Below are 16,391 nucleotides of genomic sequence, written 5' to 3'. Positions count from 1 at the left end.
CACCCCTTATCACATGATGGAAAGATGAGAACGTTAACGTAGAGCCCAATGTCTGAACTGGTCATTTACAGGAGGGGGAAAAAGTAAATAAACTGTGCTTAATCCTTTAATATGAAATAGAACAAAAATTTATTTTTTTCTGTACTAAAAATTAACATTAGTAGAAAGGATTAGAAAGTCTAACAACTGCTGGGAGGAAGGATTTGCAACAATGATCTTTTCTGCACCAGGATGCAGCAATTTGTAGAGTCTCCAGAGTTACACTATCATTGGAACCCTGACCACACCACTTTTCTAAATTACTTTCTTCTTGTTCTTTTAGCCTGGAGTAAATGAAAACCAGCCAATACGTGTAGAAATTTAAAATGGTTAGATATGTCGTAGTCAGACACCTGGTATCATAGCAATCTACTACTAAAATAATAATTGCATCATCTCTCTTAGGAGATGATGCAAGCATTTCACCAGCATTGAGAACATTTTACCTGAGAGTTTCCAGGTTGCAGTTTGGACTCTCCAGTCCAGCACAGAGAAGCTTCACTCCTAAATCCTGCAGGTTGTTGCTACTCAGGTCCAGTTCTCTAAGACTGGAGGACTGGGAGCAGAGAACTGAGGACAGAGCTTCACAGCTTCTCTCTGAGAGGTTACAGCCACTCAGTCTGAGGACACAGGGAGGAAAATGTGTTATTAAGCAGTCAATCAAAATTTATGTTTTACTTTCAAATCAACAATGTTTTTGGAAAGATCTGTATTTTCATCTTTTTCTGTAAAATAAGACAAACTGTCTTATTTTACAACAAAACTGAACCAGTTGTGTTGTGAAATGGTTCAGACTATTCAGCTTTGTTAGGAAAATAAATTTAAAATATGCTAGTTCTTAACTTAACCATATGTACAATACTATATAAAATTGTCAGTGTTTTAAATTAAGAACATTGAGTTCCAAACTATATGTCACTGTAGGTTTAAAGCCGGAATCTGTTTTTTTATGAATTGCTCAGGCAGGTAAAACAACAAGGTCTGGGTGAAAAATAAATCTCTTTCTGATAACAAGGTCTTTGTTCAAATGTTTAGAAATTGAGGAACTGAGAGAGATGTCAACTGGTATGAAAAAAATCCTGTTTGGGAATGACCTTTGCTCTCTCTGGACCTTTGCTCTCTTTCTCTTTATCTTTGGTTTTGAATAGGTCCCAATGAAGGTAACAAAATCAACTAGACCATCCCATATAAGTAATTTGAAACTGCTTAGAGGTTTAGAAGGAGAGGACACACCTTCAAAGCATATATTAAAATTAGGAATACACCTCTTAATAAAAGTTCCCACTTCATAGCCGCAAGTCGAATTGCTTTGTTTGTGGCCTCACGAGCGATTCCGAAAAATGCATCTTTGCTTTTCTCCTATTTTTGCATTTTGTTCATTTTTCTACTTTTCTCAAGTAATTAATGTCTATTTTATGGTTTAGACTACTTGATGATTTGGGTGTGATGCAAATGTGTTTTTTCTATGCATTTAAATGTCTGAATAAAACTTTAGATATGTCTGAAGTTGAATGGGGACTTGTTTTCTGTGTGTTTTCCACTGTGTACATGCAGAACCCTGGATTTAGGAGACTGGAGGAAAACGATGAGCAAAAAGTTTAACATTTTATTCCTCTAAGTCAATAGCTGCCATCCTTGAGGGCCTAATGTAGAAGTAAAGTGTCTTTCAACAAATAAATTCCACAATCACCTAAATTTTGCAGAAGTTTTGCTACTTGAATATGGAACATAATGGCCAATCGCCGAAGGAGGTCTGCCACCTTTCTGCTTGTTGTCTGCCAGTAGGCGGACAACATCAATAAATAAATTTAAATCAATCAATCAATCAATACTTAACACATCATTAGCAGTTTTTACTCAATCAAAAATAACTGCATTAACAATGTGTGTTCTTACAGAGCTTTGTTGGAGGCTTTAACCACTGGCAGCAGCCTCAGAAGAACTTCCTCTGAAGCAGAATATTTCTTCAGGTCAAACACATCCAGATTTTTTCCTGATGACACTAAGATGAAACCAGAGCTGACCACTGAGCAGGAGACAGTTTATCTGTGGAGAGACTTCCTGAACTAAGAGACTGTTGGATTTCCTCCACTAGAGAACGATCATTCAGTTCATTCAGACAGTGGAACAAATTAATGCTTTTCTCTGCAGACACATTCTCACTGATCTTCTCCTTGATGTACTGAACTGTTTCCTGATTGGTCTGCGAGCTACTTCCTGTCGTGTCAGCAGACCTTGTAGGAGTCTCTGATTGGTCTGCAGTGAAAGTCCCACGAGGAAACGGAGGAACAAGTCCAGGTGTCCATTTGGACTCTGTAAGGCCTGGTCAACAGCTCTCTGATGGAGAGACTTTAGTTTAGGTTTATTAGACTCCTTAGATGTTTGTGTTTCTTCCATCAGGATGACTCCAGAGTTGATGAAGGTCAGATGAACATGAAGAGCAGCCAGAAACTCCTGAACACTCAGATGGACGAAGCAGAACACCTTGTCCTGGTACAGCCCTCTCTCCTCTCTAAAGATCTGTGTGAAAACTCCTGAGTACACGGAGGCTGGTCTGATATCGATGCCACACTATGTCAGGTCGGATCGATAGAAGATCAGGTTTCCTTTCTGCAGCTGATCAAATGCCAGTTTTCCCAGAGACTCGATCATCTTCCTGCTCTTTGGACTCCAGTGTGGATCTGTTTCAGCTCCTCCATCATACTTGACCTTCTTCACTTTGGTCTGAACCACCAGGAAGTGGATGTACATCTCAGTCAGGGTTCTGGGCAGCTTTCCTCCCTGTCTGGTCTCCAACACATCTTCCAGAACTGTAGCAGTGATCCAGCAGAAGACTGGGATGTGGCACATGATGTGGAGGCTTCGTGATGTCTTCATGTGGGAGATAATCCTGCTGGCCTGCTCCTCGTCTCTGAATCTCTTCCTGAAGTACTCCTCCTTCTGGGGGTCATTGAACCCTCTGACCTCTGTCAGCATGCCAACACACTGAGGAGGGATCTGATTGACTGCTGCAGGTCGTGAGGTTATCCAGAGGACAGCAGAGGGAAGCAGTTTCCCCCTGATGAGGTTTGTCAGCAGGATGTCCACTGAGCTGGACTCTGTAGCATCAGTCAGGATCTCCTTGTTGTGGAAGTCCAGAGGAAGTCGTCTCTCATCCAAGCCATCAAAGATGAACAGAACCTGGAAGTGTTCAAAGCTGCTGATTTCTTTGGTTTCAGTAAAGAAGTGATGAACAAGTTCCACCAAGCTGAACTTTTTCTCTCTCAACACATTCAGCTCTCTGAAGGTGAATGGAAATATGAAGTGGATGTTCTGGTGGGCTTTGTCTTCAGCCCAGTCCAGAGTGAACTTCTGTGTTAAGACTGTTTTCCCAATGCCAGCCACTCCCTTTGTCATCACTGTTCTGATTGGTTGATCTCTTCCAGGTGAGACTTTAAAGATGTCTTCTTGTCTGATTGTTGTTTCTAGTCTGTGTTGTTTCCTGGATGCTGTTTCAATCTGTCTGACCTCATGTTCATCATTGACCTCTCCAGTCCCTCCCTCAGTGACGTAGAGCTCGGTGTAGATCTGGTTCAGAAGGGTTGGACTTCCTGCTTTAGCAATCCCCTCAAACACAGACTGGAACTTCTTCTTCAGACTAGACTTCAGTTGATGTTGACAAACTGCAGCAATATGTTCTAAAATAAGACAAAAAGTAAAATAAGGAACAAAACAAAATTATCTTCTGAAGATGATTTGAATAAATGTGATTACGTCTCTTCACACATCAGTAAATGTGTGATTTATCCATCAGGTAAAATCTTTGTAGAAATCCTCTTACTGCTCTGCAGACGGTCAGCCAGCTCCTCCTGCTTCATCCTCCTCAGGAAGTTCAGTGTGATCTTCATCACTGCCTCTCTGCTGCTCCTCCTCTGCTCTTCATTCTCACCTTCCAACACCTCATCATCCTCTCTCTGACTCTCTGAGCATTCTGGGTAATCTGGACTCAGAACCTTCTGGATCTTCTTCAGCTCGTTCTTCACAAAAGTGACAATGTTTTCCTCCAGCAGCTGGAACAGAATAAAAGATGAAGGAAACGTCAGACTGAAATCATGGCCCAAACATCAGATGGATGTTGGACAGACTGACAGTCCTCTGGTCTACAAAGTGGAGCATGGAGATGAGTGTGAATAGAACCATGGAAAACTAGTTGTTGTTAATTTACAGACCATAAATATGGAGTCCAACTGCGTTTGATGCTGCTGGACAGATGGACCACTGGGAACCTCTGAGCTCTGCTGGTCCAATCTGTGGGGGAACCAGGAACAATAAGGAAGCCAGGAAATATTCATCCAGCAATATTCACACAGGAAATCACCAGGAGTTTGACATTAAAATTCCTTAAAGCTGAAAAACTGAAAATCACATGAACACAATACACAGTGAAATCAAAAGTGTTAGATTTGTAGTATATTTGTTGAGTGTTAAAAATATAGTGTTAATTCAACATTTGTTTAGTCTAATTCAACAACATGAGTGTTAGTTTTCCAAAATAATTGGTGTTATTCCAGAGTTAAATAGAAGCAATTCTGTCTGGTGTGGATTTCTAATTTATCACCAGACAGCTGCTCCCACAATATAACGTATTTGTGACACCACGTGTTTGCCTGAGGAGGCAGCAGCATGGCGTCTTGTCTGAATCTTATAACAAGGTAAGTTCCATGTTAAAATTATCCTGTTTTTGATCATTTTTTATGGATGCATTAATTTTCAGTTTGCACAAAAGTATAGATTCATATACATAGTTAGCTTAATGTACATTTATTTGTTTGGATATCATGACTGTTAATGACTGTTTATTATTTTTGTTAGCAGCTAAAGCTAGCCAGGCAGGTAGCATGAAGTGTCGGGTGGTTAACTGAACATTAAAACTGTCAGAACATCAGTAGTTTGTACTGAGGCATATCTAAAATCAGCCAAAATGTGTTTTCTTTATTTGTACATCATGTTGGTGATTGAAACCTGTTATGATGACTTCAACACATTTCTTCAGACAGGTTGGCACAACTTTTAATGCTGTCCAGAATAGTGATGGGCAAATGAAGCCTCATGAAGCAATGAAGCTTTCCAGCCCTTTGCTTTGCAAAAAGGTTTACTACTCGATGCTTCATTCATTGCTCACTAGTGACATCTGCTGGTGAAACTGTAACAGCCTTGTCACTCAGTTGGATCATACTTCCAAAAATTACTAAATGCAATATTGTCACAAAGTTTTCATCAAACTCATATTTAGTAACAGGAGAATCAAGGACCTCTCCTTGGGCTGCCACCTTATCGTGGTGGAGGGGTTTGAGTGTCCCAATGATCCTAGGAGCTATGTGTCTGGGGCTTTATGCCCTGGTAGGGTCACCCAAGGCAGACAGGTCCTAGGTGAGGAACCAGACAAAGTGCAGCCCGAAGACCCTATGATGAATAGAACTTTGGACTGCGTTTTCCCTCGCCCGGACGCGGGTCACCGGGGCCCCACTCTGGAGCCAGGCCTGGAGGTGGGCACGATGGCGAGCGCCTGGTGGCCGGGCTTTTACCCACGGAGCCCGGCCGGGCTCAGCCCGAAGAGAGACGTGGGTCCCCTTCCGATGGGCTCACCACCTGGGCCAAAGGGGTCGGGTGCATTGTGCTATGGGCGGCAGCCAAGGGAGGGACCCTGGCGGTCTGATCCTCGGCTGCAGAAGCTGGCTCTTGGGACGTGGAACGTCACCTCTCGGGTGGGGAAGGAGCCGGCGCTAGTGTGTGAGGCTGAGAGGTTCCGGCTAGAAATAGTCTGCCTCACCTCGACGCATGGCTCTGGTTCTGGAACCAGTCTCCTTGAGAGGGGCTGGACGTACTTCCACTCTGGAGTTGCCCACGGTGAGAGGCGCCGGGCTGGAGTGGGCATACTTGTTGCCCCCATTTGGGCGCCTGTACGTTGGGGTTCAGCCCGGTGAACGAGAGGGTAGCCTCCCTCCGCCTACGGGTGGGGGGACGGGTTCTGACTGTTGTTTGTGCTTACGGGCCGAACGGCAGTTCAGATTACCCACCCTTCTTGGAGTCCATAGAGGGGGTACTGGAGAGTGCCCCTCCTGGGGACTCCCTTGTTCTACTGGGGGACTTCAACGCTCACGTGGGCAATGACAGTGAGACCTGGAGAGGCGTGGTTGGGAGGAACGGCCCCCCCGATCTGAACCCAAGCGGTGTTCTGTAGTTGCACTTCTGTGCTCGTCACGGATTGTCCATCACGAACACCATGTTCAGGCATAAGGGCGTCCATATGTGCACTTGGCACCAGGACGCCCTAGGCCGCAGTTGATGATTGACTTTGTCATCGTCTCATCGGATTTGCGGCCGTATGTCTTGGACACTCGGGTGAAGAGAGGTGCGGAGCTGTCCACTGACCACTACCTGGTGACAAGTTGGCTCCGGTGGTGGGGGAGGAAGCCGGTCAGACCTGGCAGGCCCAAACGTGTAGTGAGGGTCTGCTGGAACGTCTGGCGGAGTCCCCTGTGAGACGGAGCTTCAACTCTCATCTCCGCAGAACTTCGAACACGTTCCGGGGGAGGTGGGGACATTGAGTCTGAATGGACCATGTTCCGTACCTCCATTGCCGAGGCGGCCTATCGGAGCTGCGGCCGCAAGGTTGTTGGTGCCTGTCGCGGCGGCAACCCTCGAACCCGTTGGTGGACACCTTCGGTGAGGGATGCTGTCAAGCTGAAGAAGGAGTCCTACCGGGCCTTTTTGGCCTGTGGGACTCCAGAAGCAGCTGATAGGTACCGGCGGGCGAAACGGCATGCGGCTCGGGTTGTCGCTGAGGCAAAAACTCGGGCGTGGGAGGAGTTTGGAGAGGCCATGGAGACAGACTTCCGTACGGCTTCGAGGCATTCTGGTCCACCATCCGGCGTCTCAGGAGGGGAAGCAGTGCAGCACCAACACTGTTTATAGTGGGGATGGTGCGCTGCTGACCTCAACTCGGGACGTTGTGGGCCGGTGGGCGGAATACTTCGAAGACCTCCTCAATCCCACCAACATGCCTTCTGTTGAGGAAGCTGAGCATGGGACTCTGGGCTGGGCTCTCCAATCTCTGGGGACGAGGTCACCGAGGTGGTCAAAAAGCTCCTCGGTGGCAGGGCCCCGGGAGTGGATGAGATCCGCCCAGAGTTCCTTAAGGCTCTGGATGTTGCGGGGTTGTGTTGGCTAACGCGACTCTGCAATATCGCATGGACATCCGGGGCAGTTCCCCTGGACTGGCAGACTGGGGTGGTGGTCCCCTGTTTAAAAAGGGGGACCGGAGGGTGTGCTCCAATTACAGGGGATCACACTCTTAAGCCTCCTGGTAAGGTCTATTCAGGGGTCCTGGAGAGGAGGGTCCGTCGGATAGTCGAACCTCGGATTCAGGAAGCGCAGTGTGGTTTTCGTCCTGGTCGTGGAACACTGGACCAGCTCTACACCCTCAGCGGGGTCCTGGAGGGTACATGGGAGTTCGCCCAACCAGTCTACATGTGTTTTGTGGACTTGGAGAAGGCGTTCGACCGTGTCCCTCGAGGGGCCCTGTGCGGGGACTCCGGGAGTATGGGGTACCGGGCCCTTTGATACGGGCTGTCAGGTCCCTGTATGACCGGTGTCAGAGTCTGGTCCGCATTGCCGGCAGTAAGTCGGGCTCGTTTCCGGTGAGAGTTGGACTCCGCCAAGGCTGCCCTTTGTCACCGATTCTGTTCATTACTTTTATGGACAGAATTTCTAGGCGCAGCCGAGGTGTTGAGGGGATCCGTTTTGGTGGCCTTAGGATCGCATCTCTGCTTTTTGCAGATGATGTGGTCCTGTTGGCTTCATCGGAACGTGATCTGCAGCTCTCACTGGAGCGGTTCGCAGCCGAGTGTGAAGCGGCCGGGATGAGGCTCAGTGCCTCCAAATCCGAGGCCATGGTCTTGAGCCGGAAAGGGTAGAGTGCCTTCTCCGGGTCAGGGGGGTCATCCTGCCTCAAGTGGAGGAGTTTAAGTATCTGGGATCTTGTTCACGAATGAGGGAAGAAGGGAGCAGGAGATCGACAGGCGGATTGGGGCAGCGTCTACTGTGAAGCGGGCGCTGTACCGGTCCGTCGTGGTGAAGAGAGAGCTGAGCCAAAAAGCGAAGCTCTCGATTTACCGGTCGATCTACGTTCCCACCCTCATCTATGGTCATGAGCTTTGGGTCATGACCGAAAGAACGAGATCACGGGTACAAGCGGCCGAAATGGGTTTCCTCCGCAGGGTGGCTGGGCTCTCCCTTAGAGATAGGGTGAGAAGCTCGGTCATCCGGGAGGGACTCAGAGTAGAGCCGCTGCTCCTCCACGTCAAGAGGAGCCAGTTGAGGTGGCTCGGGCATCTGGTAAGGATGCCTCCTGGACGCCTCCCTGGTGAGGTGTTCCGGGCACGTCCCACCAGGAGGAGGCCTCGGGGAAGACCCAGGACACGCTGGAGGGATTACGTCTCTCGGCTGGCCTGGGAACGCCTTGGGATTCCCCCGGAGGAGCTGGAAGAAGTGGCTGGGGAGAGGGAAGTCTGGGCCTCCCTTCTGAAGCTGCTGCCCCCGCGACCCGACCCCGGATAAGCGGAAGAAAATGGATGGATGGATGGAGGATCCAGGTGCGTTAAACCAGGGAGAGAACTAAAACATGCAGAATGCCGGCCCTCAAGGACCAACTTTGGACATTTACTGCTGTCAGCTGATTAATTTCTATAATGCCTAATACCTGAGTTATGTTCATGGTAATTATTTCTGATATTTTATGCTTTATTTTGTAGGTGGTGATATATGCTCTCCAGGCTAAAGGGTGGTAGAGTATTTTGAATGAATATGATGGTGACACATACAGGTGGTCTCATCAGGTTTTGCTCTCACTTCTCTTTAAAATATTTATTTATTATCATAATGCGTCTGCTATTTTTCCTGTTTTTCCTCCAGACTGGGAAACCAGGCATTCTTTTGTTTGTTCACCTGCTTCTTCCTACATCCAAAGGCCACAAGAAAAATGTCAAACAGCTCATGTCAAGCTGTGGACCATGTTGTCAAATATGTGTAGTTATGGGGCAACTGTGGCTCTGTGGAAAGAGTAGTTGTCCTGTGATCAGAAGGTTGTAGGTTCAATTCCAGCTTCCTCTTGCTTCATGTCGATGTGCCTTTGGGCAAGGCACTTAACCCCGATTTGCATGTTATGTATGAATGTTTGAGTGTGAATGGGTGAATGTGACTCTAGTGTAAAGCGCTTTGAGTGATCAAAATGATCGGAAAAGCTCTATACAAGTTCAGTCCATTTACCATTTATTCTAATGATGCTACTTCTTTGTAGAAGCACTTTCTCAGTGGCTTACGGTAGTTTGCTATTTGAATGTAGCTGTGCTATATATCAATTTTTATTTGTCTTATCATTTGTCAAAATGGGAGCAAATGATTAAGTCTTCCTCATTGATGTGGAACCTCAATGAGGTTCTCTTTCCTCCTTCATGTTGGTGAAAACAAGAGCAGCACCAAAGACACTTCACCATCAGTGATCACAAGACCATCCCTGGCAACTTTCGATGAACTTTTAAAGCACACCTCACTTTCAGTGCAAATACCATGTATTCCTCTACAACTTCTGTACATTAATCTAAACTAAAGTTTTCAACATTGCTGGGACTTTTGCACGACGCTTGTGGTGATGAATATCCTTGTTTTTATTTTGCCTGGCAGTGAACACGCCTCATTATGATGATCATTTAAATGCATACTGCATCAATAAGAGGATTCATTTTATGTTCAAATTAAGGACTTGGTTTATTACAGCTATGGCAAGCAGTTTTATGAGATGTGAAAAAGAAACGTAGCAGACTGCCAACTGTATGACCTTTGTATATTGCTGTAAGTGCTGTTAACGTTCTTGTTTTGAAATAAAGTAGATTATATATGGCAACTTTGTGTTGGTGTTTTATAGACTCAAATTACATCAGAATCACCAGTCGACATTTTAAAAAGTCGGTGCTGAACTTGGACTTCAAACTGTCCACACTGTCAGCAGATCTCATGCTGGTGGATACGGTGTCCCAGAGCTTGGGGACAGTACATGGAGGAGCTCCATGTACTGTCCATGGGTGTGTGTCCATGTGGGATCCTCTCCTCGATGTTATGGAGGACTTAAAATGGATCCAGTAGATCCTGGAAGCCAGTGAGCTCACATATCTGTCCACAATCAATCAATCAATCAAATTTTATTTGTATAGCACATTTCAGCAGCAAGGCATTGGAAAGTGCTTCACATAATTAAAATAAAAACAGCATGTGACATTGAATGAAGAGTGAGAAAGAGATTTTTAAAAAAAGGATAAAAACATTCAAACCTGCACCCCCTTTATGACTTGAGTTAAACACTGTTTAACTGGGACTCTAACCCTCTGGGAATTTAGTCAAAAACACCGTTTGACAAGGCGTGAGGATTTGCCCTTATGGGGTCTCCTCAAAGAGAGTTTTAGCAGAGCGACATCTAACAAGGATTCTCAAACCTCTAAAACAGCGTTAGTTGAAACGCCGTCAACTGGGAAACCCCGTAGGACTTTAGTTAAACGTTTAACTGGGACGTTTTCCAGGGGGGCTATACATAATTAAAAACGTAGACAGTGAGAAAAGAAATTAAAAGAAATTAAAAACATTAAAAACATCGAAGACATCAAAACCCTAATTTATCCATAAGCAACTCTAAACAGGTGGGTTTTAAGTTGAGATTTAAAGCAGTGGTCCCCAAACTTTTTCCTGTGAGGGCCACATAACTTTTCCCTTCTCTGGTGGGGGCCGGAGTCAGTTTGTAACAGAAAAAGTGTGACGTTTATCACCTGTGCTGTTGACGGGAGGGGGGGATGTTTCTCGGTTGCTTTTTACCCAGAAAGTACATGGGCAAAAACCGTGAGTGAAACTGTCCATGGGACTGACTAGTATATATTCCATTGAGGGAAAGTAACTTTAACATATGAATTACTACTACTTACAGGCATTGCTTCGAAGAATTTGAACTGGAATGCGGCGCACAGACACGTATGTTCATCTGCTCTACCGCTAGCAAACAACCGTACTGATTAAAAACATAAAAGTCAAGCAGTTCCCTAAAAGTCCAACAGATGGCAGCAATGCGCCATGCAAAACAAAACACCCACAGTTGGCAGGACACACTTCCTGCTAAAGAGCCCCCTGGTAATTGAAGAAAAACCCACATGTAAACCGGAAAATACAATATATGAAAAAAATCTGAATGCTCTTTGGTATTGTTCAGGGGCCGGACTAAATGTGGAGGCGGGCCAGATCCGGCCCGCGGGCCGTAGTTTGGGGACCACTGATTTAAAGGCACCCAGTGTTTCAGTTGTTTTACAGTTTTCTGGAAGTTTGTTCCAAATTTGTGGTGGGTAGAAGTTGAATGCTGCTTCTCCTTGTTTGGTTCTGGTTCTGGTGATGCAGAGCAGACCAGAACCAGAAGATCTGCGGGGTCTAGACGGTTGGTACAACAATAACAGATCTTTAATGTATTGTGGTGCTAAACCGTTCAGTGATTTATAAACTAACAACAGTATTGTAAAGTCTATTCTTTGAGCTACAGGGAGCCAGTGTAGGGACTTTAAAACTGGTGTTATGTGCTCTATCCTCCTGATTTTAGTGAGAACACGAGCGGCAGCTTCTGGATCAGCTGCAGCTGTTTGATTAATTTGAAAGTCAGACCTGTGAAGACCCTGTTACAGTAATCAATGCGACTAAAGATAAACACGTGGATGAGTTTCTCTAGATTGTGCTGAGACATAAGTCCTCTAATCCTGGAGATGTTCTTCAGGTGATAGAAGGCCGACTTTGTGACTGTCTTAATGTGGCTCTAAAGGTTCAGGTCAGAGTCCATCACTACTCCCAGGTTTCGGGCCTGATCGCTGGTTTTTAGTTGTAATAACTGAAGCTGCGCATTGATTCTAGTTCGCTCCTCTTTAGGTCCAAAGATAATGACTTCAGTTTTGTTTCTGTTCAGCTGGAGAAAGTTTTCCCACATCCACACATTAATCTGTTCTAAGCATTGGATGGGTTCAGAGTCACCTGGTGACATCGTGATGTAGAGCTGTGTATCGTCTGCATAACTGTGGTAGCTAATCCTATTTCCTGTTATAACCTGAGCCAGTGGGAGCATATAAATATTGAAAAGAAGGGATCCTAGGATTGAACCTTGGAAGAAGGTTCAATCATCTCTGATGAGAAGTTTCCAACTGAAACAAAGACATCCCTGTTCTTTATGTAAGATTCAAACCAGTGGAGCACTGGACCAGAGAGTGTGACCCAACTCTCCAGTCGATTCAGTAAAATGTCGTGGTCAACAGTGTGAAAAGCTGCACTGAGATCCAACAGAACCAGCACTGGTTCTCCCACAGTCTGTATTTATATGTATGTCATTGAACACTTTTACAAGGGCTGTCTCCATGCTGTGGTGAGCATGAAAACCAGATTGGAAGGAGTCAAAGCGATTCATTATTGTTAGGAAGTTATTTAATTGTTTAAAACAGCTTTTTCAATAATTTTGCTGATGAATGGGAGGTTGGAGATCAGCCTGTAATTCTGCAGTATTGATTTGTCCACACAGAGACAATCAGAAGGTAAAGGTCCATGAAGTGATATCTGGATGTGAGCAGTGTACCAGATGATCCAAGTAGCTGTAAATATTTAATGTTCCTGCTGATCACCAACCACATCATGAAGCTTTCCTTCCTGCTGAACTGATCTCACAATGCACACAAGAACCAAGTCCTGATGGACCAGACTGGGTTACCAGGTATTTCCAACTGGGTGGTGGAATGTATTTCCCAGTGGGTAGTGGAAACTGTTATTCTGACATGGAGCCAGGAGGCAGAAGATCATCATCATCATCATCATCATCCAGAGATAAAGATATGAAGATGTTTTCGGTGTTTTCATTAGAACAGAGCAGCTGGTTTCTGTAAATAATGGATCAAACCTCTCTGTAAATATAACTGGGATCATCTGAGTTCTTACTGGTTCAGTTTCCACAGTTACAGCAGTTAGAAACAGCTCACCTCTCTGATGGTGGAGATCCAAGAGATTTAAAGTTAATGATCTCATCCTTTGATTTGTCACTCTTAAAGGACATACAGCTAGGATGAGCTTCTGCTCCTTCTGTCACTCAGGTGGGTAGCGGTAGGCAAAGCATATCTGATACTTAGACAACAGCCCGTCCAAGGTTTAACAATTTTGAAATGAGAGAAATACTCAGACTAACTCCACTTCAAGGTGAACCAGACCTAGCTGAATTCTATGCAAAAGTTTTGCAATTATTCAGAACAGAATTATTCCCCTAGTACAAAGAAACAACCTTGTCCAGTTAGAACTTGTCACTGAAACACAGAACCATCATGTTTCATTTTCAGTATAAAATGGTGAGAATATATTACAGGAATTTGAAAACTTCCTAGAATCCATAGCTCAGTCTAATTCAGAAATAGCTGCCAGTACAGATCTAGAGTTTGTTGTGCAAATTATTCAAAATCCCTGTGGTGGAGGAAGACATACGATTGAAAACACCTTAATGTGTGAGTTAATTAAAAAGAAACAGAAGCATTTATACATTATAAACAATCCGACAGATCAACTATGTTTTGCTCTCTCACTTGTGTATTTGTGTTATCCAAACTGTACAGAGCTACATCAAGGAGTTTAACAGCTAATTTGCAGTTACAAACAGGGGTCACAGTTCAAACTCCTGTCAATTTTTCTGACATTTCCAAGTTTGAACAACTTTTAAACAGAAAATTGTGTTTTTCTTATCGTTCAGAGGGTGAGACAAGGTTGTCAAAATTTCACACCAGTTTTACAGACAGAACAAGCTGTCATGATCCGTGTTTCTATGTGTTTATTTTTGAGTTTCTGTGTGATTCTGTTCCCTGTTAGTCCTGTCTCTGCGTCTTTCCCCGTTGATTGTCTCCCAGGTGTGTCTCGTTCCCGTGATTGCCCCGTGTGTATTTAGTCTCCCCTGTTGTCTGTGTTCTTCGTCGGGTCCTTGTCAATTGAATGAGTTTGTCTATGGTCCCTGTCGAACGTCTATTGATGTCACCTGTCTCCGTGCTGCCAGTTTTCCTCGTGCTGTTCCCCGCTGTTCCTTGTTGTTGGAATTATTCATTAAACATATTATTTTCATCACATCCTGCGTCTCTCCTCACCTACCACCACATCTCCTCATGACAGAAGGACCCGACCAAACTAACGGTGAGGAAGCTATGGCCCATGAGGCGTGGATCCAGCAGCAGTTGGAGTTGGCACAACGGGATCTATATAAGGATGTAGAGATCCTGCCTTCTCCGCTGCTGCTGGAGGAATTGGGCCTCCCCTCGGACCTAGACTTGCCCAGGAGACGGAAGCCGCGGCGGAGGTCTAAGGGGGGGCCGGGCGGAGCAGCTCCTGCCAGCCCGAACCTGTGGCTGGGATCGCGGCTGATACGTTGCCCGCCCGAATATGGACCCCGCCGTTTCTGCCTTCCTGAGCCGCTGGAGGTCCCGGCCCCAAGGCACCCAAGTCACCAACGCGACGACAAGCTGAGTCCCTGGTGGGGAGCACGTATGGCGTACTGCCCCCCAGGTGTGGGACCACGACGCCACGAGCGCCCTAAACCGCTGGAGGTCCCGGCCCCTGGGCGCTGGAATCACCAGCGCTCTGAGCCGCCGGAGGTCCCGGCCACTGGGCACTGGAATCACCGTCGCTCTGGGCCACCGGAGGTCCCGGTCCCGGAGCATCGACGTCGTCGCCGCCCTCGGCCTCCGAGGTTTCCAGCGCCCGCTGCCGGCGTGCAGCTACCCGAGCTTCCTGCGCCCGCTGCCGGCGTGCAGCTCCCCGAGCTTCCTGCACCCGCTGCCGGCGTGCAGCTCCCCGAGCTTCCTGCGGTCGCTGCTGACGAGCAGCCTCCAGAGTCCCTAGTGTCCCTCCAGAGTCCCCTAGTGTCCCTCCAGAGTTTCCTAGTGTCCCTCCAGAGTTCCCTAGTGTCCCTCCAGAGTTTCCTAGTGTCCCTCCAGAGTCCCTAGTGTCCCTCCAGAGTCCCCTAGTGTCCCTCCAGAGTCCCCTAGTGTCCCTCCAGAGCTCCCAGCTCCCGCAGCAGCCGTCGCTCCGCCCGAGCTCCCAGCTCCCGCAGCAGCCGTCGCTCCGCCCGAGCTCCCAGCTCCCGCAGCAGCCGTCGCTCCGCCCGAGCTCCCAGCTCCCGCAGCAGCCGTCGCTCCGCCCGAGCTCCCAGCTCCAGAACTCCCCGAGTCCGCTGCCGGTGCGCAGCTCCCCGGTGCTCCTCCCGAGACTCCAGCCGGCCGTCCTGCCGGTTCCCCGGCCTCTGCTCCGCCCGAGCCCCAGTCTCCAGCACCTGCAGCAGCCGGCGCTCCGACCGGCCCGCCGCGGCTCAAGCTCCGCCTCCTGCGTCGCCGCCCGCCGCGGCTCAAGCTCCGCCTCCTGCGTCGCCGCCCGCCGCGGCTCAAGCTCCGCCTCCTGCGTCGCCGCCCGCCGGACCTCCCACGAGAGGTCTACCTCCTGTGCCGTGGTCGGCCCCCAGAGGGCTGTGCGGTGTTAGAGTTTCGTTTTGGATCTGGTTTTTGTTTTCTGGACTCTGGCCCTCCTGCCGTCGCCCCTCCGCCCACCCTGTTGGGATCTGGTTTTTGTTTTCTGGACTCTGGCCCTCCTGCCGTCGCCCCTCCGCCCACCCTGTTGGGTTGTTTTTTGTTTTTTGGACTTTTCTTGTTGGGCGCCTGGTAGTCGCCCCTTGAGGAGGGGGTACTGTCATGATCCGTGTTTCTATGTGTTTATTTTTGAGTTTCTGTGTGATTCTGTTCCCTGTTAGTCCTGTCTCTGCGTCTTTCCCCGTTGATTGTCTTCCAGGTGTGTCTCGTTCCCGTGATTGCCCCGTGTGTATTTAGTCTCCCCTGTTGTCTGTGTTCTTCGTCGGGTCCTTGTCAATAGTTTGTCTATGGTCCCTGTCGAACGTCTATTGATGTCACCTGTCTCCGTGCTGCCAGTTTTCCTCGTGCTGTTCCCCGCTGTTCCTTGTTGTTGGAATTATTCATTAAACATATTATTTTCATCACATCCTGCGTCTCTCCTCACCTACCACCACATCTCCTCATGACACAAGCTCTTTTTCTCTTAAAGGAAAATAAGCATTATTATGGCATAAAATCGATTAAAGGATTTCTGGGAGCAAAATGTTTTTGTACATTTTGCTTTACTTTTTGCGGCGATAAAAATTTGCATTCTCGCCCAGGTTTTTGTACTATCTGCAACGACCCATTGTTCCCTCCATCCAGGTTTGATTCCGTTTTCTGTTC

The 16,391-nt window shown here is 47.2% G+C and overlaps 1 pseudogene across 1 annotated transcript in view; it reads right to left on the bottom strand.

Annotated features, from left to right (window-relative positions):
• LOC108166749 (NLR family CARD domain-containing protein 3-like) overlaps positions 1-3,711 on the bottom strand; it is a 36,385-nt pseudogene extending 32,674 nt beyond the window's left edge. The window contains exon 1 of the transcript XR_014090327.1: positions 1,936-3,711. The product of XR_014090327.1 is annotated as an NLR family CARD domain-containing protein 3-like (transcript). The remainder of the gene's footprint in view (positions 1-1,935) is intronic.
• Between the last annotated feature and the right edge of the window lie 12,680 nt (positions 3,712-16,391).

The sequence above is a fragment of the Poecilia reticulata genome, chromosome 12 (genome assembly GCF_904066995.2).
Source record: "Poecilia reticulata chromosome 12, P_reticulata-male-v2, whole genome shotgun sequence".
In the NCBI taxonomy this organism is placed as follows: Eukaryota; Metazoa; Chordata; class Actinopteri; order Cyprinodontiformes; family Poeciliidae; genus Poecilia; species Poecilia reticulata.
Note: the sequence above shows the minus strand (reverse complement) of the source record. Positions and strands in the feature narration are given on the sequence as shown.